At 38.2% G+C, this 22,104-nt stretch overlaps 1 protein-coding gene across 3 annotated transcripts in view; it reads right to left on the bottom strand.

The window, feature by feature from the left end:
• Window positions 1-22,104, bottom strand: part of stol (stolid) — a 257,670-nt gene that overhangs the window by 130,184 nt on the left and 105,382 nt on the right. The window lies entirely within an intron of this gene.

Raw genomic sequence — 22,104 nt, 5'->3', positions numbered from 1 at the left:
CACTTGCTTGCTGCCATTTCCTTTTACCTGAAACACGGGCACTCTTAAATAGTTTCAACTCTTTAACAACCAAACATAATTAAATTGTATTTGCTCTACACCCTTGCAAACCTCTATATATATGTATGCATTTGTGACTACGTTACGAGCTAGTGATGCATAGAATCCAGTATTTGGAAAAGGACGAGTAGGTACGTAAGTATTTTAAACATTAACTCAAGGAATTCAAGAACCGGAAATAGATATTAATAAGCTTCAAAGACACGAAAACCGGTCTAAGTGACACGGAACTCGATTGGTAACAAAACATCGAATAAGTGCTTCTAATATATTGTGTTGAGTAACTCACAGAAGATCGTTTTATTTGGTTTCTATACTTGCATATTTTTATGGTCACAAGCAATTACAGCCTAAGTCAAGTTAGGAAAGAATTTTGAATTTTTTTAGTCGACTAAGGCTATTACGCTTGCGAGCAGCACATATTTTATAGACTTTTTAGCAGTCCAATCTCTGAAACTCCTCCGCTATCACCGACGTTTTCGTCTCTCCGGCTCCGTTACTGGTAGCTTTAAAAGTGATTTCCTAAACCGTTAATATCTATTTGACCATTTCTGCACCAATAAAAAAAAAAGTAAACCAGTTGGACGTGGCGGCCGCCGTGGTGTGATGGTAGCATGCTGCGCCTACCACACCGAAGACCCTGGGTTCACGCCCCGGAAAAGGCAACATCAAAAACTTCAGAAACAAGTTTTTTCAATTAGAAGAAAATTTTTCTAAGCGGGGTCGCCCCTCGGCAGTGTTTGGCAAGCACTACGAGTGTATTTCTGCCATGAAAAGCTCTCAGTGAACAGGCATAAAACAAGCAGGTCCCGTCCCGCCAATTTGTAGGAAAAATTAAAAGGAGCACGACGCAAATTGGAAGAGAAGCTCGGCCTTAAATTTCTTCGGAGGTTATCGTGCATTTCATTTATTTATTTAATTGGACGAGGAACACAGCAGTTTTTGGCCTTGATGAAGGCAAAAATATAAGGTTGAAACGTAAACGGAAAAAAGTGTTTTTTTCTTTTCTTTGGGTATTAAACAGAAAGTAAGCACACTGAAAGAAAAAGACTGATAAAATCAACCGAAATACGGGTCAATACAACCGAAATTTCTGTCAATTTTTATCCATCGCAACAAGATGTTAACTCAACTGCGCACAAATCTTTGATTCGTAATTGACCGTTTTAGTAGTCAAATGAAAAAAAAAAGTTGTTGCGACAGCTTTGTGTGAAAGTACCTATGTTGCGGCATTTGCAAAGCAGATGAGTTTTCACTGAGATCTTTTCATGGCAGGAATACACGCGGAGTGCTTGCCGAACAGTGCCGAGGGGCGACCCGGCTTAGAAATTTTTCTTCTAATTTAAAAACCTTATATCTAAAATTTTTAATTTGCTTTGCCCGGGGTGTGAACCCAGGGTCTTCGGTGTGGTAGGCGGAGCACGCTACCACAAGACCACGGCGGCCGCCATATACATACGTAAATATGTGCATACATATAGTACACAGCATATATAAGTACAAAGTAAAAAGCGCAGTGAGCGTAAAATTCTCTTTGAAATTTGCTCATGTATTAACTGTTGATCGCTGTGGAAATGACCAGTGAAATTGTATTGAAATATACAACAAAATCGTTTGAAGTACTGAAATCATGAAAATGTTATAGTTCCGACACTCTTCGCTACCGTAACGGGCATTGTCGGCCCGATATAATAACGCTCCCCAAACTATGTTCTACTCTTGCCTTATCGATACCCCAATTTTACTACGACCATAAATAAAACAGGTTACGAATTTAATGAACTCACGTCTTCGGCGACCTTATATACGCCACCGACTGCGGGGCACCAAAAAATAATGAGTGTGAAGTTTGTTAGTTACCTGCATTTTGGCAAGCATGCACCTACGATTGATCCTAGAGTTCAGAGTTGAAAAAAAAATTCTTAAGTCCGTCGCTGGCAGCACTCTTCAATGTGGCTCCTGAGCTTAAAAGAAACACATTGGAAGAGCTGCAGGCCTGTCAAAATACCGCTCTCAGAAAAGCTACAGGATGTCTCCTTATGTGGCCTGAACATCATCTACATAGTAAAGCGGGAATACTCCCCAAAAACCTGGGCATCGTAGCACAGAACTGATTGATGAGACCCCGCGCAGCGTTCTGCTACAAATTCGATCTGAACACTGTAATAGGATCAATTCTGATTTATCCATTCAACCCGGATAAAGGCAATGTATGACATGCATGTAATGAGTCTGGAAGTTTCCTTGGACTCCCATTAGAAAATATCGATGACAATTGAACAACGAGAAAATGCACCTGTTCGAGAGAATAGTTCTTCGGAAGATTTATGGCCTTTCCGTGATGCTGACGGCGGGTATCGAAGGAGGTAAAATGGTCGCCGTGGTGTGGTGGTAGCGTGTTCCGCTTACCATCCGAAGATCTTGGGTTCAATTTCCGGGCAAAGCAACATCTAAAATTTACAAAAAAGTTTTTTCTATTAGACAAAAATTTTTCTATGCGCGGCCAACACTCGGCAATGATTTGGCAAACACTCCGCGTGTATTTGAATGAAAATGAAAAGCTTCTCAGTGGAAGCTCATCTACCTTGCAGATGCCGTCTGGAGGCACAGTAAAACATGTAGGTTCCGTTCCGATGCTTTGTAGGAAAATTTAAAAAAAGCACGATGCAAGCTAGAAGTGAAGCTCGTGCTAAAATACCTTCGGAGATAATCACGCCTTGTATTTATTTTATTTATAATGATAAGCTGTATGGGACTTACACAGGTATCCCAGCGAATAAAAGCCCAAAGGCTTCACTGGCTAGGTCATGTTATGCGCATGGACAAACAGGCTCTGGCCAAAGAAGTGTTTCAATCCACAACGCAGTTTGGAAGCAGAGGAAGGTGAAGACCTTCACTGGGTTGGGAGAGTCAGTGGAGGAAAACTTGACCTCCTTGGTGCTCTGAATTGGCGTCAGTTACGCAGAAACTCCGCTTAAATTAGATTCAGTTCTATTTTCAATGAAGTGTATGAACGAGTTCAACTTAGTTATTGAAGATAATGAGACTTACTTACATAAATAGAGACAGCATGCTTGCTATTGCATTTATCGCCGGTTTAGGGTGGGTTTCCTCCCGGAAGGGAGCGCACTTGATAGAACCGATTATTTAAATACCCGCATCCTGCAGCACTACTTCAAATATACCCTTGCAAACTACATATATATGTATTTGTATCGTAACGGTAGTTTCAAAATGAAGATGCAATGTGCTAATTAGATTGGAGTGGAGATATGAATGCATTTTCAAGAAAATTAAGATTTTACACAGGTACACCATCGTTCTTTGCTTTCAAGAGCTACGAGTAGCGTCAAAACGAGTAACAATCATTGCAATAACTAAAATGTTTAAGGCTAAAAGGACGCACTCAAGTGACAGTCACATAGAAAGTTCGTGACGGAGTTGCTCTTCATAATTTGGATAAAAAATACGTACAACAGAGGAACGTTTGAAATGGCGTAATTATGGATAATGAATAGCAATGGGTTGACAGTTAATTTTTATGCTCAGACACGGTAAAAATCATTGATAAATACTTAGGAGTGTGCGCGTGCATGTGTGTGTAATATTGTATTTTGCTCTGCATCAATCAAAAATCACATATTACATAAGTTTCTCATAATCGTAAAAGAAAATGTGAAACATTTAAATAAAAACCGTACGTTGTAAGTAGAGAAAATAGAAAGAAAGAGAGAACCTAAAATTAGACAAAATGTTAAGATGTGTTATTAAATTAACAAATTTATTGACAAAGTAGAGAGGGGGAGAACCTCACCAACATACATGCAATTCGCTATTTATTAAGTTTCAAGAACTATAACTAGAAGTCATAGTATGAATGTATCCAAAAATGAACGACTGTGTAAATCGACTATGGACAATAGGGCACTTAACGTTGGTATATTTGCTTGGCTATAAAAGCTTCGTCAACTAGAGGTATTGTGCTGGGCTACCACACCGAAGGTAGCTGACTTAAGTCCCAGATGTAAGTAACATCAAAAACCCTTCGAATCAAAAATCACCGGGCTTAGTTTCAGCTTTCCGTGCTCTTGGCTTTTTGTTCTTGAAAAACGACCAATTATTCTTGAATCCATACCACCCGTTCTTACAACAACGACTTTGCGCCCGTGTTTTTATATCTTGGAAATGAAGGGGTACATAAAGTTTGTTACGAATCACAAAATTGTAAGTTCTTAAAGAGGAAGAGGTAGACCCACCAAAAGGTATATTAAAATGGTCAGGATGACGAGCTTATTAGATTTAACCATCTCGGTCTGTTTGTTTGAACGCAAAATAGTCCCTCAACTTTTGAGATATCTTGATGAAATTTGATGGGCAGGTATATTCTGGTGTCCGATAAGACATTTGTCGGAAACGACTAGATGTGACCACTATAGCATACTTTTTTTCAGAAAAGAGAATTTTTGTAATATCTTCCTCAATTTATCAGATTGAAGCTGAAAAAATATTATAGATCGGTCGTATATATAGCATGTATCCCATGCAACCGAAGAAACCTTTCATAATTTTGACAACTAGAAGCATAAAATGTCACCAAATTTTTGTGTATATAGTATATATTATTGAATGAAAAAATTGTAGAGATTGATTACATGTCTAATGCAACATTATTGCCGCCATGAGTCCGTGAACTGCAAAAAACAAACTTTTGGAACCCTCGCCCAACACAAGATCACGATATTTCTCTTTTTTAAGAGTCTTCCGTTGTCCCTGCACCCAATATCTGTATTTTTGGCCTGATACCGTTCGGTATATTATTGGGATGCAAAATGTAGTAAAATGTTTATCATTATTTTTAGTTTAGTATAAAAAAATGCAAGGCGCCACAACCTTTGCAGAGTTTTTAGGCCGTTCTTCTTCAGCACAGAATTACTGAATATTTGGCTTATTTTGTGAGAGATGAAGTGTAAAGTCGCTGATCTTATTAGTGTGGCTTCAGACCTGGTAAATTTACTATCCAACAGTCCTTCAAGAGCCTTGAAGAGACTCACTTTAGGAGGTTCGGTATACATTTGTCAACTTTAAAGCAGCTTTTGGCAGCACTTTGTTGCTTGTGTGCTGCTTTGTCTCAATTTGAGTACCCAGCCAAATCACGCTCAGCAATACCAGCAGTTCAATAAGGGGTGGAACGAGCCACTCTGAGCGATTAAAAAAACGTGACTTCAGACAAGGCAACTCCCTATCATGCGAACTCTATAGTCTAAAGAAACTAAGTCTCGCAGTAGATCTAAGCTAGCAGTTTCAATAAGGTTGGACCATAGGGAAGTTGGTGTTAGAGGCGTAGGCTGCACATTACTATTGAAAAGAGGGTTGGTGTCTAGTGGGGAGGTTGATTCTAGATAAGTACGAGTTTAGCCTATTACAGTATCCGGAATGGCCACGATTAATCGTCTGTCCCTTGTAAGTATGCTTTCTTCTTCTGCAAGGATTGGATAGTGGATAATGTGTATTGATAATGGGGCTTTGTAATAAAGGCGTTTACCGATTCGGTGTGAACTTTGCCTAGGGCCTTATTATGCTTGTCTGTATCAAATGACTGTGGAGGAAAATGCCGGAAATGTTCCCTTATCACTCTTGCAAGTGGAGCTCACTATGTAGATGGTGTTCAGGGGTCATAAGAGAGCGTCCTTGTGTGTTTTTAAGAGTGCGTGACTAAACTGGTAACGGGTAGCAATGAACGACCCGCCAATAGCTTTGTACGTGGCTAGCAACGTTTCTTTATGTTTCCCCCTAGTCCTCTTGGCAATCGACTTGAGGACTCTGTTGCGGCTTTGTACTTTAGTTACAATTTCGGTGGCATGCACCTTGAAGGTGGGAGTGTTTCCGAACATACCTCTAAGATGTTTCGGTGTCTTACAGTCGGTCGCGTAACACCATCGACGTGAACGTCCAGTATGGCTTCATTTGTTTCCTCCATGTCGTAAACAGAGTGGCCGTGGCTTTGGTCGGTGATAGTATATGCGTCAAGTAGCACATTCCCTTAGTGACAAGGTATTTTGGCATTGACATGGCTATTCCGTCTGGGCCTATTGATTTAGAGGGCTTAGCATTTTTAATGGTTTCTTCAACCACTATGGTGGTAACGATAATTGGGGGCATGTCGTGTTTCCTTTATGTGCCTATCTGTTTGCACTACGTATAGCCTTGTCTACTGAATAATACATCACAAATTGCCGGCAAAAAGCGCTCGCGCATTTTTCGGAGTCCGACAGTGTTTTATGTTGTTGTTGTTGTAGCAGTGCTTCGCCCCATCCAATATGTGCGACCGATCACTAATTGTCAGCAATATCCTCCAACGGGAGTCCAAGGAAACTTGCTGTTTCAACAGGGGTGGACCATATCGAGAGGGGTATTAGAGGCGTTGGTTCCACATTACAATTAAAGAGATTGTTGGTGTCATATAGGGACACATTGCAAGCGGGGCATACATTTTGTATATCGGGGGGACAGTGTTTTATCGCCAAAAGCGATGGATATTTTATCCCACACGGCAGGTATGCCTGTAATAAGAGGCCACTAAAATACTAAATTGATTCAAGGGCACAACCTTTAAATATATATCTTCTCCAACCCGATTGTCAACCTCACCTACCCGTTGCGAATCCTGTTTCTTCAATAGTCGAGGCTCTGGCTACCCTAAATTTCATATGGATCTAGGGAGTAGGAGATCTATATGGCCTAAAAGGTTTCATGTGATCATACCAAATCGTTCCCGAGATGGTCGGGGTAGTGCCTTATTGGTGCTTGTTACCGGAATGTGCCGGATCTGCAACCGGCAAAGGGCCATCAACATCCATAACACTGCCCAAGCTTTAGGGAAGTGTCCTTATCTCTGCAACAACAAAAACAACAACAACATGGATATTTTATCATTGTGTTGTGTCGAGTTAGACGAGTCTGACGGTTAACCACAATTTCATAGATCGGATATCAGTTCATTTTAAAAAGAAATTTTGCCTTTATTGGAAAAATAAATATTTTGCTTCGTGACCTTCATAATATAAGCTGAAATTTAGGACGGTTTTTAGCAAGTTTATTTGACCAGGCCTTATGTGAATCCTTTTTGATTTTTCCTAATAATCGGCGGCAGATGGCCTACATGCTTTATGTCGACTCCGAGCGGCATCTGAAAGGCGAATGAATTTTCACTGAAACACTTTTCTTGGCAGAAATACATTCAGAGTGTTTGGCAAATCACTGCCGAGGGGCGATCACGCTTAGAAAAACTGTTTTCTGATTAAAAAAAACTCCTTTCCTCTGGACAACACACGCATTTCCAAAACATTAGAACATAAAAATCGGTTATTTTCTCTATATAGTCTCAAACTGCAACACTATACAGGTTCAAAGCTGTGAATATGAAGAGCACAGAACGTGTTAAGAGATAAAGACAGCACTCCACCCACTATTTCAGGGCACTCGTCTTAACTGTTGGGGATCATCAAATCCCCTCAAAGGATTCTCTAAAATTCTTAGGAGTGCACGTTGACTCTTAGTTAACTTTCAAAGAGCACTTCAGAACGGTGGGAGAGAAAATTACCAAAGTTAAGGGAGCACTTGTGCGAATAATGCCTTCCATTGGTGGTCCGAGCGAAGCTACCCGTCAGCGTTAAGAATAGCAAGTGCTTACGCGATCCTGGTCCTAACCCGGAAAATCCCAGTGGACTTACTGGCAAGTGGAATGGCAGATCTGTATAACACTAATATCGAGCCATCTGAAGACGCCAAGAAAAGAGCAAGAACGATGGGAGGGTGTTGGGTCTTCACGTTAGTTTGGGATGCAGCTCAATGGATTGATCGAAATCACGACGAACTGAACTACCATCTCACGCAGATACTGAGTAGGCATGGCGGTTTCAACAAGTATTTATGGAAGCGTAGGATACGGGAAGATCCTCTTTGCCCAAGGTGTATCACGGAGTTAGAAAACGCCGAACAAATCATGTTCCACTGCCCCCGTTTTCAAGAGAAAAGACTCGTCTTGCATATAGTTTTTTGGGAGGAACCTACCACAAGCAATTTAGTATCACAAATATGCAACAGGAAGGAATGATGTACTGGAGTCAGCAAAATGGCATTCATAATCATGGCAGGCCTGATGGATGCTGAGAGAGAAATTCGCAGGCGAAGCAGTGGCGATAAATCGACCCTCAGACCAAATAGCGGGAACCTGGACGCAGGACCAACAGCAGGAAGTAATGCGAAAGTGGTACCGGGGTGGGCGACGGTTCCAAAACTGGGGATGTGTTTTAGTCTACGGACACACGGTTGTTGCGACGGCAGCAATTATGGTGCATAAGCCATTTTCAGCCTTCTGGCAAAAAAAAAAAAAAAACAAGTAAGGAAAGCTAAGTTCGGGTGTAACCGAACATTACATACTCAGCTGAGAACTTTGGAGACAAAATAAGGGGAAATCACCATTTATGAAAATGAACTTAGGGTAACCCTGGAATGTGCTTGTATGACATGGGTATCAAATGGAAAGTATTTAAGAGTGTATTAAAAGGGAGTGGGCCATAGTTCTATAGGTGCACGCCTTTTCGAGATATCGCCATAATGGTCGACCGGGGATGGCTCTGGAATGCGTTTGTACTATATGGATATCAAATTAAAGGTATTAATTAGGGTTTTAAAACGGAGTGGCCCCTAGTTGAATATGTGAAGGCGTTTTCGAATTATCGACCAAAATGTGGACCAGAGTGACCCAGAACATCATCTGTGGGCTACCGCTAATTTATTTATATATATATGTTATACTACGAAGAGTATTCCTGCCAAGATTCCAAGGGCTTTTGATTTAGCCCTGCAGAACTTTTTCATTTTCTTCTACTTAATATGGTGGGAGTCACACCCATTTTACAAAGTTTTCTCTAAAGTTATATTTTCCGTCAATAAACAAATCCAATTACCATTTTTCATCCCTTTTTTCGTATTTGGTATAGAATTATGGCATTTTTTTCTTTTTCGTAATTTTCGAAATTTCATAGTCGGATTTTTGTCATTTTTTATACCAAGATAAAGTGAGTTCAGGTAAGTACGTCATCTAAGTTTAGTAAAGATATATCGATTTTTGCTCAAGTTATCGTGTTAACGGCCGAGCGGTAGAACAGGCGGTCGACTGTGTATAAAAACTGGGCGTGGCTTCAACCAATTTCGCCCTTTTTCATAGAAATAAGTTATCGTCCTAGAATCTAAGCCCCTATCAAATTTCACAAGGAGTGGTAAATTTTTGTTCGACTTATGGCTTTAAAAGTATTCTAGACAAAGTAAATGAACAAGGGCGGAGCCACGCCCATTTTGAAATTTTCTTTTATTTTTGTATTTTGTTGCACCATATCATTACTGGAGTCGAATGTTGACATCATTTATCTATATACTGTAAAGATATTAAATTTTTTGTTAAAATTTGAATTAAAAAAAAATTTTTTTAAAGTGGGCGTGTTATTTATCCGATTTTGTTAATTTTTATTTAGTACATATATAGTAATAGTAGTAACGCTCCTGCCAAATTTCATCATGATATCTTCAACTACTGCCAAATTACAGCTTGCAAAACTTTTAAATTACCTTCTTTTAAAAGTGGGCGGTGCCACGCCCATTGTCCAAAATTTTACTAATTTTATATTCTGCGTCATAAGGTCAACCCACCTACGAAGTTTCATGGCCTTATCCGTCTGTGGTAATGAATTATCTAATTTTTTCGGTTTTTCGAAATTTCCGATATCAGAAAAGTGGGCGTGGTTATAGTCCGATAACGTTCATTTTAAATAGCGATCTGGGATAAGTGCTCAGGAACCTACATACTAAATTTCATCAAGATACCTCAAAATTTACTCAAGTTATCGTGTTAACGGACAGACGGGCGGGCGGACGGACGGACGAACATGGCTCAATCAAATTTTTTTCGATACTGATGATTTTGATATATGGAAGTCTATATCTATCTCGATTCCTTTATACCTGTACAACCAACCGTTATCCAATCAAATTAATAAACTCTATGTGCAAAGCACGCTGAGTATAAAAACAAAGGGCACTTGCCACAGCAGAGGGGAAAAAACTGTGAAAAAGTTTGAGTTTTGTCACTATGATGATGCCAAAATAGCCACTGGCCCCCGGACTACATATGTACATATATATGTATGTGTTTATTCTATAAAAATGAGAGCGTAAGCTTCTGCCTATATTTCTAAGAGCACTTTTGTGACTTTTCCAAGCACCGAAGGTCATGTCCTTACTGCTTTAATATACCCTATGTAAATGTTTTTTTATAAAACAGTGTCAACTGAGAAGTGCGGATGTGTGATAAACATATAACCCTTTACACATAATAACTAAGTCCTTATGTACATATATACATATGTATGTATCGTGTATCGTGTAGAAGCGCGTGTGTCACAAGCTATTCATTTACCATTTGTTTTACATTTTATTACTTTTAATTTTTTCCCACTTTTTTTTCGAAATCATCTTTCAGTTTTCATCTATGGAATTTTTTTCAACAAACACATAAAGTATTTTCCCTTCCTTTCTATATTTTTTTAGGACTTGCTATGTTCCTATTCGGCATATGTGTGCGAATGTATTTGTATGTATGTATGTTTGTGTATGGGTGTTGTAGTTGTTAGTGGCACATCCGCTCGATACTGGGTCTAATAAATTGAAGGACAACCAACTGTCAAATGAAAAATTGCGACCATGTTAAATTGTTGAGCTATTGAATGAACAAAAAATAAGAAAACCAAAAGGGAATGGTACAAGCGGAAACGGTAAAGTTGTACATAGAAGAAGAAATTAAATGAAAATTAAAACGAACCGTTCTATTTCTTGTATTCTAAGCTCATGATGACTCGCTTTCGACATGCATTAATAAGTGGGGAAGTGGGTCTGGCGCTAAAAGGATTTGCCTGCATGTTGCTTTGTTGAATGTGAGTTCCGGCAAATTCGCCACAGCTTTGCCAAATAACGCAGATTATCCCCATCGGCCATGTTAGGATTTCCAAGGGCCTGTAAAACCCTTGCGAAACCAAACAGGACTTCAAACATGACGAACTTGTATCTGGCGATTTCTTTAAAATTGTGCTGTTGTTGTTGTAGCGATAAGGATACTCCCCGAAGGGAGTGTTATCGATGTTGATGTTCCTTTGCTGGATATAGATCCGGTACGTTTCCGTAACAAAGCACCATTAAGGTACTAGCCCGACCATCTCGGGAAACGATTAATATGGCCACATTAAACCTTCTAGGCCATACCGCCCTTCCCTCGCCCTAGATCCATGAGGAACTTGGGGTTGCTAGAGCCTCGCCTGCTAAATATGTGGATGATACCTTCGTATTTGTAAGAGGCTCCCCTCGCGTAGCTGAGATTGACAATTGGGTTGCAGAAGGTTTGAAGCTATAAAGCTTTGTATTGCGCTTATCCACCCCTTGAATCCCAAAACATGGTGCTATCGAAGATAGTTCTTGCAGCAGATGTGAACTGAAATGGTAAACTTGCAGAAACTGGATAACGCGATGAACTTGTGCAAGACGAAGTACGTAACTCATAAAAAAAAGATTCGGCACACTCACGAATTGGACGCTACTTAATTGGTTACACATATAAAATCGAAACTGCAACGGACATCAACTGTCTGGCAACAAAAATTAAAACCATAGTCAGCCTAGAAATCCCACGGGCAATACACTTGGTGAGTGCTACTTTGGGCGGACTAAGTAATTGAAAAGTAAGTCCTCTCTTGATGAACAAAAGTTATGACCTTCAAGTGTTTTTTTAATACGAAGCACATTCGGAATCATGTAATTGTCAATCCGAATCATTCACAGAAGATGAGGTCGTCCTTGGAGTGCTCGAGGGAATGAAGTATTGTACTTTCCGTGATGTTAATGACTAGTATCGAAGGATATGTACAGTGTTGCCAGAAAAAAAATTCTTTGGAGCTAGAATCTAGAAAAAAGGGCTAGAAAGAGCTATTTTCTTCAATAAAATCCAAAACCCGTTGCAAAAAGAGCTAAAAGTATATGTATGTATTTTTTTCAATGTAAGTTTTAACATTAATTTCAAATCAAACTAAACCAACAAAAAAAATAAGGTAGAAGAGAAGTACATAAATAACACTGTTTTTATAGTTCATTTTATTTTTTTTAATAACAAAAATACGTTTTTTCTTAACTTTTGTTTTCCTTTTGGCGGTATGGTATCGTTAAAAGGTTAGAAGTATTTTTCACACTACTACAATGACGGCACGGCTATAGGTTCGCCAAAAATACGACTTGCCAAAATGTTGGCCGATGAAAATTTATTTAAATTTTTTCTAATTTTTTATTTAATTTTTAACGTCCTACGGGTGTACTAATCACCATTAAAATACACGTCTGCGATATTCAAGTTTAAGTTAGGATGAGATATGTTTGAAGGGCCTTAGACTTCAAAATCTATGATTTCGTCCTCAGAAGATGAATTATTATTTTTGCTACACTCATAAATATTTTTTGTGTTCATTAATTTTAAGAGATCGTTGTTTATTTCAAAGTCATGACAGTATTTATTCAGCCGTTTAAGACCACTTCTTATTGTCAGAAGCGAATTCAACAAAACTAAACTCATTTTCTGTCTGTGTTTGCTTTTAATCAAACTCATGTTTAAAACGTTCTTGCAACTTCAGAATTACTTAGTGGCAGCACCAAATCGACAAGCTTTGGAATTATACTATTTAACATCAAACCAAAAACTTAATGTTGAAGTCACATTTTACCAATTTTTGAGATAGATATTTTTCCACTGCATTTGTAACCTAATCTCGTTATTTCATCAGTGCTATACTTGTTTTTCTCATTTGTGAAATATGAAAACCTTTGAGGTTTTACAATTCTCAATGTGTTTTCAACCGAAAAGAAATCTATTTTGCTAAGCGTTTCTATATTGTGCGGAAAGCGTTGCCTTCATTGCGTTATTAATTTAATTATGAAGTCGCGACATATATTACGTATCTTTAAACAAAAAAAATGTAAGGCGCGATAACCTCCGAAGAGATCTAAGGTCGAGCTTCTCTTCCAATTAGCGTCGTGCTCCTCTTGATTTTCCCTACAAATTGGCCGTACGCGACCTACATGTTTTATGCCGACTCCGAACGGCATCTGCAAGGCAGATGAGTTTTCATTGAGAGCTTTTCATGGCAGAAATACACCGGGAGCGCTCGCCAAACAGTGCCGAGGGGCGACCCCGCTTAGAAAAATTTTCTTCTAATTAAAAAACATTATTTCCAAAATTTTGATGTTGCTTTTCCCGGGGTGTGAACCCAGGGCATACGGTGTGGTAGGCGGAGCACGCTACCATCACACCACGGTGGCCGCCTATCGTATCTTTATTTCTATGAATTCGTCTATAAATTTATCTTATTTTTTAATTCGTATATATTCTTCAAAGGTATAATGAAAGTAAGGTACGGGAGACAAAAATTTATTATAATCTGAAGTTAAAGGGTCGAAATTCTTAGAAGCTGACACTATGCACTTGCATAAGCTGCAAAGTAAATATACAACCTCATGACACAGTTTATCAATTAAAGTTTTTGTTATCAGCTGAGCACCGAGTTGCCACATTATACATAACGAAACAAATAAAATAAAACTTCGACACACATAAAATACATTACAAATTTCACAATACGTATTGCCGAAATAGATTTGGAGCCAAAAAGGGGCAAACATTTTAAAAAGGGCCAAAATAGAGGTAGGGGCTAAACCAGAATTTTTGAAGCTAAACGCAAAAAAAGTACCAGATCTGGCTCCATAAGCACCAAAATCGCAACACTGGATATGTATATGGTATTTGGTAGCAAAGCAATGCACCCCTCAAAAGGGATCATTTTCTTAGGCTGAACGCTCCTAGGCGTTTAAGCACCAAATAAATGTTGATAATGGTGATAGATTACCGTAGATATTTTATAACTTGTTTTTAAAGCGAATTGAATTTTCTTCCATAAAAAAAATTGCGTTTTGGGGATTCAATTGCATATCCTTCACAGCACTTCATACAGGCCTACGGGTCTCAGTAAATCGATTATTTTCATCAAAATAAGATAGTTTATGTGCTTTTATGCTCTGTCTATGGTTAGCTTGATGCTTTCATCTTTTCCGAGCGTTTACATTGCATAAAACGGATAGCGTCCACCCTATGGGATATCCACTCTGCGCGATCTATTTGCGTCCGCTGTTCTCTTTATATGGGCATGGTATATATGGGTGTGATCTCTCAACTCACTTTATGGCAGTGTGATGTTAACCTATACACTTTCGTATTATATCCTCTTAATATATACTTTGACCATGGTTCTGTGGATCTTGCGCTGATGCAACTTTTTGAGTTCCCTTTATTCTTCCGCATACCATGAACTTATTGCAAGGATTGGTTCAGTTTCGATGGACTTTGTAGCCGCAACTTTTTTCTTAGAGTATCACTCTCCTCACTGTTATCTAAAGCTCTATGCTCTGGTACCCAGGCTAGTAGGCAAATGTAGCCGGCTGATAGTCTATTCAGCTCTTCCGCGTATTCTAGAACTAGTGCAGCTTAATTGTTGCTTGGAATTGTGATTATTTTACTTAGCAGACATCTACGCGTTGGCAGCGGTGAGTACTGAAGAAGATTTAGTGATGAGCTGCAAGTGGCTTACGCAAACAGCAACATAGTCCAGCGAATTAACACGCAGCGGCTACGATGACTAGGCCATATTATGCGAATGAAAGTTGATGCTATGGCCAAGTATTTTTATCAGAGCCTGTCCATGGAAGCAAAGTAAGAGCGCGGCCTCTACCCCGCTGGAAGCACCAGGTGGAAAAGGATTTAAACTCACTTTGTGTGATCAATTGGTGCAAGTTATTCCAACGAAGAAGTAAATGGCGTGTCTTGTTGGTCGGCCATAATCATTTAAACACATATTAAGTAAGTTAGTCAGCCATAATGCAGGTATAGCTCTGCGTAATTACTGATGGCGCTTATCCGGGCTTGAAATATATTGGGAAACGCCGCAGAGGAACACATTTTTTGTAGCTTGAACGCAAATCCCTCTTCGATGCCCTCCGGTGTTGTTTAAATTCATCAGTGTACCACATTGAACGCGTTTCTCAACATTTATTACATTGTAACTGCCATCCCTGAGGGAATGTTTGAGAGCTTGTCTCTATATTTTCAAACCTCTCCATTAAAAAACATTGATCATGGAACTACCTCACAAAAATCGGAAACATACCTTTCGTTACATTAAGACCGAAATTACCATAAAATTTCGAGCCCGAGAAGTTTCTTACACTGAAAGAAAAAACTAGTAAAATCAGTCGAAAAACGGGTCAATTCAACCGAAATTTCTGTCAATTTTTATTGATCGCAACAAAATGTTGAATCAACTGCAATCGTTGATTCGTAATTGACCGTTTTAGTAGTCAAATGAATAAAAAAAGTTGTTGCGACAGCTTTGTATGAAAGTACCTATGTTGCCATATAAATAAATAAATGTAAGTCGCGATAACCTCCGAAAAGATTTTAGGATTCTCTTCCAACATACATATGAATATAGAAATGAAAATAGTAGTCACAAAAACTGATTCCCTTGCAGCTCAGCTCATTCTCAAATTCTTCTCTCGCATGAAGTTGCCACACTTGATTGTTTCGAACGAAACTTGTAGTATAAATGTTTGACGTAACATTTTAAAAAGAGAACTTGTAAGTTATAGAAAAGTAAAGAATCAAATCGCACTAGAGTAACTTTGCATGTAATTCGTCAAGTTTAATTTTCGTAATACTTTAATTTGAAATGATTCCAAAACAACTGAAACTTGTATTTTGTCGGAAACAACAATAAAAAAAATAATGTTTTTATTATCTTATTAGATTCGTTCGCGTGAGTGAAAATTCATAAAAACTTGAACAAAATGTTACTAACTTTGGAAAAATCCTGTTTGCAACAAGAGGTGCGCCCTCTTTTTTTGCATTTCGCTTGGACGAGAAGTTGCAAAATTGTACCCGATAAATAGGTGTCCCGGTATCTCATAATTTTTTGCACAGTAAATTCAAAAAAAGGGTTTTTTCGTTTTGTATTGATAACTGAAAAACTAGTTTTTTATTGTTTTCCCATTTTATGTGTTTTTTTCGATTTCATGGTTTTCTTATTTTGGTGTTTTTTTTAACAAGTGGGACCATTGTCATAAGTACAAAGTAGAGAGCACAGTGAGCGTAAAATTCTCTTTGGAATTTGCTCATCTATTGACAGTTGATCGCCGTTGAAATGACCTGTAACATCAGTTGTGTTAACAGAAAAATCAGTTAGATTGATTAGGAATCTGTCAATTTTACAAAAGTTTCTTAACTTAAGAGCGACAATTTCTCTACTGTTGAAATGACTAAACTAATTTGTTCGCTTGACAAAGAACTCGGCCGAACTAACCATAATTCGATCAATTTCACCGAATCTCCGTTAAGTCAAGAACAACAGAACCGATTTGTTGATTTTACTAGCACCATTTATTTCAGTGTAAATATATGTTTCATGCTTTTAAGTACCACGCGGCGTATGAATTACATTAAATGCATTTTAACTGCATTTCAATTCATTTAAATTTACATTTTACATGGCATGGTCCATCGAAGGGCAGAGATACGGCTGTTCCAGTTTTCACTTTCAGAATATAGAGCTCGTTCCCATGTGTGAAATGAGCGGATAGAAAAAAAATTGTACTAAAATTTATTGAGCTACAAAACTGCATAACAAACAAATTAAGAGAAGCTCAAATAAAATTTTAGAAATTTTAATACAATTTTTAAGAACTTTTTTTTTATTTTTTCGAAAACGCTTTTGAGGTTGGTTTTCAAAGTTTCAGTTACAAAATTTATGAAATTTTGCTTAAATTATTGAAAATGAGAGAAGAAACTAAATGATGAAATTTTATAAAAACTGTCACTGCTATTTTCATGTTCGCTACTGTATACATATGTTAGTAACATAATACCACACAGGCATGCTTAACCAACGAACCGATATCATTTCGTTACGATAATTAACGTTAATAAACGAAACAAAGTCATTTCGTTTCGTTTATTAACGTTAAGAACGTCAAATTAACGAAATGATTTCGTTTCGTTTTCTGCCATATCAAAACGAAATCAAATCGTTTATGTTGATTATTAATTTCAAACTATGCTGGCAAAGCTGATTGATGGCGGAGTCATTAAAGGTGAAAGCATTAGCCAAGCTGATTGCAACTTTTCTCATGAATTTTGACAGTACGAACATTTCTCAGAGTATTTTTGACATTACCACCAACGAATTACACAAACAAATTATATGGAGTATGTGTGTGTATGTCCGCTCGATGTTACCACCTTACGGCTTCACCATGGCTATAGCATTGCCATCACAATTCAAACATAAAGTATCACGTTTCTGTTAACGTTTTTAACGTTAACGAAAGCTTTTCGTTTCGGTTAAAAACGAGATACAATTTATCTTGATAATTTCTTTATCGATAAAATTTCGAAGTGTTTCAACGGAAACGGTGGAAATTTTTTGATAAACGATTAGCTTAACGTTAAGGTGCATCCCTGATACCACAGGTTAATATTCAATTCAAGCTAAGCTCATAGTATGGTTGTAGGTACCGGTAATAGTAAATATATGGCAGAGTTGCACATAAACTTAAGCGACTAAGTACCAGTCAGACTAATTAAAATTCTCCACCCACCAAAATTTAATTAATAAAATAATAAAATTAAGTCAACGCACACAAAATTACTTACAAATAAAAAGTTAGAACCGACAATGAGAAACGGTCGTTTGGCGAAGCGGCATTATTTAGTAGAACGCAAACAACCAGTAAGCTCATGCTCATCCTTAGCGCCCAATAAGACTATAAAAGATATCAACGTTTTAAATTTGTATCTCATTAGAACCCTGCAGGAAACACAGTAGTCTTAGTCCAATTCATCACAGTACATTATTTTGCTGCTCGTCCTGCAGTTTAGGACTGCAACATTTTCCAGCGGGATAGGGGCTTAGAATATACTCGCGACAGGTATGCCTATCGTAAAAGGCGACTAAAATACCAAAATGATTCAAGGGGTTGTGTAGCGCAATTTATAGCCTCTGCAACATAATTTTCAACCTCACCTACTCGTGGCGAGTCCTGTTTCTTTAACAGCCGATGCTCTGGCGACCCCAAGTTTCTCATGGGCGGGATGGCCTAGAAGGTTGCATGTGGTCATACTAAATCGTTCCCGAGATTGTCGAGCTAGTACCTCAATGGTGCTTGTTACCGGAGCGTGCCTGATCTGCATCCGGCAAAGAACTTTCAACATCGATAACACTCCCAAAACCCTTGGGGGAGTGCCCTTATCGCTACAACAACAACAACTGCAACATTTTGCGGTTGGTTTGAAATTTTACATCAAGTTAGAAGTATGTACGTAGCTACATATATATCTATGTACAAAAGATTATAGTGGCTTTTGGTGTGCGTTACTAGTTAAATGACAATGCCAGTCGTAAACATTTGCATAATCAGACACACGGCCTTACGCCGCGCTATTAAACGATGATGCGACCAATGAGCGTTAGAGCGACGCGAAAGCCAACTTAGTAGAGAAACAACCAAACAGTCAGTGTCATAGGCAAGTGAGGCAAATAGCTTCATAAGTTAGTTAATGTAGCATTAGCTAGAAAACTAAAATTTTGCCACGCGATCAATTTTAAGAGTCACTGTATTTTAGAATGGTTTAAAAAAAATTTGATGGAAATGGGTTGTAAGGCAGCATCCATTCATATACATACATCCGATTGTAGGTGTAGTCTGAAATGTTCGTAAATTTATTTGCTTGTTGTCATTGTACCACAACCATGCCACACAAAACTCCATCGGTCTTACTCTCAATGCAGTGCCCTTTTGTTAATTCGTTAATCCACCCGCCATTACAAAATTTGTGTGGCTTTGATTTATGGTGACTCCTAACAACGTGTATGCTCTCACGTGTATAATGTAAAATATGTTTGTGTGTGCGTGTTAAGGATGTCCTTATTGATGTACAATTACCTGAGAAACCTTTGTTGGATATAAACCGAAATATGGGGTAGGGCTAGCAATACTATGTGTTTCAACGCTATACGTAGATGTGAAGCGAAAAGACTTAACTGGGAGTCGCGATTGGGATGCTTTCTATTTCAGTTCTCATTTGGTTTCAGAGCTATGGACCTTATAACAATTTGACTTTTAAATTAACTCAATACGTGGCGTAGATCGGATATAAAGAGCATAGACTTGATTTTCTGCCATGAAAAGCGGTTCGGACTCGGCAATGAATATTTAGCTTATCCAACGTATAAGAAAAATTAAAAAGCAGCTTACCACATGGTATAACAATGAGGAACTGTTTTCGAAAACTACTTGCTGCGACTAGCTGTTCTGCGTTACTAGTTAAATTACCTTTCATCTCCTTTGTAAACCAAAGTGGGAACTGCCTTGCGACCAGGCAAAAAGTGCACTCAATTCGGTACAATCTCAACTTTAGCACGTTCAACAAGAAAAGGCAAACCCTTCAAAGATATATAAGCAAACGACTAGGGAGAATGATGGTCGGAAAGCGAGAAAGATAGACACCAAGAAGCGGCTGACGATATTGAGAAAGTGATAGGGCAAAAAGGGAGGAGTGGAAAAGAAAGATGAAATAAGAAATAATCGAAGATTTAAAAGACAAAAAGACTAGGATAGGGAGAGGGTAAGATAGTGGGTTGGGAATATCGAATAGAATTAGGGAAAATATAAAGCAAGAAGAAGAGTAAGAAAAGAGTGATAACTAGCAACCGTTGAGGGACTATACTAAGTTAATTTATTGGCGCTTAACAGTTCAAAAGGTTATGGCCATCCAACAAGGCCCGCCAGTCACTCTTTCTCTGGCTTAACAGGCGCCAATTTGGTCACATCAAGGACTTTAAGTAATTCGCATAACATGGCCTAGCTAGCGTTACCGCAGTGTCTGTCTTAATTCGACTATATTGACGTCTGCGTAAAGTTCATCAATCAATCTTCTTCGGTACTCGCCGTCGTCAACGCTTAGAGGGCCGTAAATCTTTCGATGAACTTTTCTCTCGAACACTCCCAGAGCCTTCCAATCTGATGTTGTCATGGTTCACGCTTCTGCACAATATAGCTTGTAGACCATGATTTTCATTTGCCTAGAGACTACTTTATTTTCCAAATTAGCATTTAGTTTGGAAAAAGTGACGCTTCGCTGAATCTCAGAGCTGATGTTGTGTTATTGCTGTCATTCTAAATGTTTCCCAAATAAACGAAGTCTGAAGGACTATAAGCTGAATCGAAAAGCAAAGGTTAAAGGAAAAGGAGGAGCGCTCGAAAAGCTGAAATAGGAGAAGCGGAACAGAAGATAACAGAAAGGAGAAGATAAAAAGGAAAATCAGACAAAGAAAAAAAAGAGAGAAGAAAAAGAGAAAAGGCGAAAGAAAATGCAAACCTAAAAAGAGGAGAAGAGGCATGAAAAATTAAGTAAAATAAATACATTGAAATTAAGGGAAATAAAGGCAATTTAAAAGCGAGAAGGGTAAGAGAAACCGAAAGTTGGGGGAGTGAAGTCTATGGAAAGGAAAAGGGAGAGAAAAAACGAGAACCGGACAACAAAAAAAAGGAAAAAAATGTTTGAACCAAAGAATCTCCAAGGAGGTTCTGGACGAGCTTCCCATTTGCACCGTGCCCATTCGAAATTTTTCCCACAAACTGGCGGGTAGATTTATGCCGACTCCGAACTGCGTCTGCAAGGTAGATAAATTTGCACTGAGAAGCTTATCGGGACATTCTACATTTCCACATTTTTTATGTTGTTTTGCCCGGGGATTCGAACGCAGGACCTACGGTGTGATAACCGGAGCACGCTACCACCCACGATTGCTAAATTCTGCTTCAAGCTGTGGCTCCCGAAATTTGCTCGCAGAAAATGATTGATCAAAAAGAAGGTGATAATAACTTAAACGGTTGTTTATTTGTTACCAATATTATGTGAACATTTGATTTCGTTCGGTTGTGTATTTGCCTTTTTTGAAATTTTCGATGTTCGAAATGTGGGCGTGGTTAATACTTACTATGTATAAAGGCTTAGTTGTAAAGTTTTGGTACATCCCTAACCCTATGTTAAATGTATACATATATTTTGATTTATACACTAACATTTATGCTCCAGTATAATTGGATATATTTACGAGTACATGCATACATACTTAGATAACTAAATGTCACCAAGTATGCGGACAATTCGCTGTTGTCTGGCAACTTCGCGGCGTCGTTTGTTTTTCAGAATATTTTAAGCGGCGCTGCCTTTCAGTTTAGCAGATATTAATTTGGAAAACTATTTATGTTGTAAGCGTTACTTTTATTTGTATATACGAGTTTGCCTATGTGATAGTTAATGTCACATCAACCAGCTGTTTTGAGGTATCATTAAGTATTAAATAAAATAATTAAAAAAAAAAATTAAGTTAAACGGGTTTACTGAAAACAATACTTACATAAAGTAATAATAATACTAAAAGCTAGAAAATAATTAGATAGGTCCTAGGTACTAGTCATCACATTCCTCATCAATCTAGGGCGTTGATCAGACAATTAAATAAAAACGTTGGACGCGTAAAATTTCTATTGATAGTCATAAGTAAGACCAACTGAACCTTAATCAGGTTATGCTATGCCTTACCTATCAGGACGAGTCTTATTTATCCATTGTTTGTGGTTTTACGACACACTCGCCATATTTTGTTATTCTTCATTTTGCCCACTTTGGGGCTGGATATTTTGTTTTTGCTTCATGTCTACTGTGCGGTTCTTGTCTGTTGCTGTGATTTTTTAATTGCCTGAGTATTTATATGGATTTTGTGTCCATTAAAGTTTAAACAAGATATTTAAAGCAAGAAATAAAAGAGAAACCATTATTTCAAT

This window comes from Eurosta solidaginis, chromosome 2 (assembly GCF_040869045.1).
Source record: "Eurosta solidaginis isolate ZX-2024a chromosome 2, ASM4086904v1, whole genome shotgun sequence".
NCBI classification, from domain to species: domain Eukaryota; kingdom Metazoa; phylum Arthropoda; class Insecta; order Diptera; family Tephritidae; genus Eurosta; species Eurosta solidaginis.
The sequence above is the reverse complement of the archived record's forward strand: the minus strand, read 5'-3'. Positions and strand labels throughout refer to the sequence as shown.